This window comes from Capsicum annuum, unplaced genomic scaffold (genome assembly GCF_002878395.1).
Source record: "Capsicum annuum cultivar UCD-10X-F1 unplaced genomic scaffold, UCD10Xv1.1 ctg79230, whole genome shotgun sequence".
Classification (NCBI taxonomy): Eukaryota; Viridiplantae; Streptophyta; class Magnoliopsida; order Solanales; family Solanaceae; genus Capsicum; species Capsicum annuum.
Window position 1 is genome coordinate 52,281 of NW_025889794.1, and position 2,946 is coordinate 55,226.

General features: G+C 35.6%; 1 non-coding gene across 1 annotated transcript; it reads left to right on the top strand.

Annotated features, from left to right (window-relative positions):
• The first annotated feature begins 1,368 nt into the window (after positions 1-1,368).
• Positions 1,369-1,474, top strand: LOC124895022. The gene has a single exon (XR_007051491.1). It is a non-coding gene; the product is annotated as a small nucleolar RNA R71 (small nucleolar RNA).
• The last annotated feature ends 1,472 nt before the right edge of the window (positions 1,475-2,946 follow it).

Genomic DNA, 2,946 nt, shown 5'->3' on the forward strand with positions numbered 1-2,946 from the left:
ACAATAGACTGCATAAAGAATGAGATTGATTCTTGCACCAAGGTCACACAAATTTTTTTCAAACTCGTGTGTCCCTATGGTGCAAGGGATTGTAAAAGACATGGGATCCTCTTTCTTTTCTACTATAGCACTTGTCATGATAACGCTAAAACCATGGGTAAATTCAATGGTTTCACCATCAACAAGATGGTTCTTTGAAATCAACTTCTTTATAATCTTAGTATATCCCGTAATCTCTTAAATGACCTCTAGCAATGGGATATTAATTGAAAGATTGCTAAGCTTAGCAAGGAACGTCTTGAATTTGGAATTGTTCTTTTTCTTATTAGGTCTTTTACCTTCATGGTGGGCAATGGATCAATTTTCGGTTCATCATTCTCAACTACCTTAGGATCTCTCTCCCCATCAACTATTTCTTCACTTAGAATTGGTTCTTTTTTACCTCCTTCTTGAGACTTTGGAGCCTCCTTCGTAAGCTTCTTCAAATTTTTTTGTTCAATATTTGTTTGTGAAGTTTTTCAATACTTGGGCATCACTTTTTGGATTCACAATGGTATCACTAGGAAGGCCCCTCTTTTTGTCTAGCATTAAGTTGAGTGGAAATTTGGACGATTTTAGTCTCCAATTGCTTGATTGAGGCGGAGTGTGATACAACCATTTGGTTGATTTATGAAAATTTTCCTTTCAATTCTTGGATCATTTTTTCCGTTCCCTCCAATCTCATCAAGATTCTTGCAATATATCCTCGGTTTTGAATTTTTTGAGATCAATGGGGTTTGCCTCTTTGCTCTTTACTCGGTCATATAGGGGCAAATATTTATCATACATCTTTTCTTTTTATGTCCAATCATGAACTCTATCCCTATCATGCCATTTCCATTCTCTATCATGATCGGTCATCCTTGGTACCTACCTTGCCTTTGGTAGGCCCGGCGGGAACCCTCTAGATAGTTAGCCAAGTATCTAATTTCTTCATCAAGCCTCTTGGACTCTTCATCATCATATCCTTTATATGACATGATATTTACCTTTTTTATAGTTGCACCCATCACATTCTTTGTTAGGAGTTTTGACAAAATCGTCCAAGGAATTCCTACTCCTAATTGTGTTACTATTTTTGCCATGTTTTCCTCCCTCTTTTCTTATTTCTTCCTTTTCTCTTTACAAACATAGGAGGTAGTAGGGGTCCCTTTAGATACCTCAGTGTCTTAGGTATGCCACCCCCTATTTTCTTTGTTACTTCCTCAAGCAAGTTTGAGGCCACGTTATAAGACAACTTCACAAGTGGCCCCCGCCCGAATTATCCACCACAATTTTGTTTAGTTATCCAAATCCCGATAGAAAATTTGGAGAAACATCTTCTTTAGAACTTCGTGGTTGGGACATTGCATAAGATTTCCATTAAATATCTCCCATACCTCATATAGAGGCTCTCCATTCAATTGATAAAAGTTTGTGATTTTGTCATGCAATTACAATATATTTGATGGTGGGAAGTATTGATCTAAGAAAGTAATAGTAAGTTCATCCCCCAATATAATGTACCCAACAGAAAGATATCATAGCCACAACACCGCCTCACCCATTAAATAAAATGAGGAGAGGCACAACCATATGGATTCTTGTGAGATGTGAGTAATGTCGAAAGGGGCACACAGTTTCATGAAATTCTTCAAGTGCAAATTTGGGTCTTCATGAGATTGACCCCCAAAGAGACCTTATATTTGAAGCATGTGAAACATAACACTTGTGATGTGGTACCCCATTCCCTTGATTAGGTGGGATATGGATAGAACTCTACGTCCAATATCTTAGAGTTTCTCCTAATCATTAAGGGGCCCATTTAAGATCCCGACATTACTTGCATTATCACTCAATATGTCATGGACACTATTGAAATAACATAAAAAGAAACAAAAACAATAATCAAAATAAATAACAACTACTACTGGTAAACCCAAAGCTACTATCAACGCCATAAAAATAAAAACTAAGTTTCACACCCCGATAACCATGCTATTTTGATCATGCTGAACTTACTACATGATTTATGGGCAAGGCGATCATTGTAAAATTTAATAACCCAACTTGAGTTGGGGTAAAATCCTTAAGAAGTGAAATTAGTCTTCAAATTCTATGGGTGTTAATAGTTACTAAAGATATACCCGTAATGTAAACAAAATATAAGACATAAATTAAAATGGAGGGGGATTGGTTTGAAAGGTTATTTTAGTGGAATATAATCAAATTAACAAGTAAAAGAAACAAAAAATGGGTAATATTATAATAGGATAATGATCTTGGGATTATGTCTTCCTAGGGGCAAATAATGCATGGGTTCATGATAATCAAATGCAAAATATAGTTAATGACTATATGGTAGGCTAGGTTAGGGGTTTTGATGCTAGTTTTTCAACCAACCACCAAAAATATAACCAATTGGCCCCTTCGGATACCTCATGGGTGTGGCAAATAAATCCACCCAAACCTCAATTGGGCATCCCTATTCCTAGAAAGATTTCTAAGACAAAGCACATTCATAATCATCCCTATTTCTAAGATAATGTAAAGAAATAAGCTAAGTGTCAAATTATTGTTCACTAATACCTTGTTACCTATGTCCCTCTTTGATGGATGATATAGGATCCATAAGCATCCTCACATCCCTCTTTCAAGGATGATGTGAGATTTTGGGAATTTGGGGTTTTCACCCATAAATTCCCACTAAAAAACAAGTATTAGTAGAACCAAACATCATTACCCAAAATTCTACACTAATAATAAAAATCCACACATAATTGCACCATATTTCAACATAATCCCAAGATAAATGTTTAGCTAATCTTGAAGTTTAAGGAAATAAATATACCAAAATGGCCATTCAAAGCTTCCATTGATTATGCAAGCAAGAGTACTCTTCAATTTAACTTCAATTTCACTAAATTC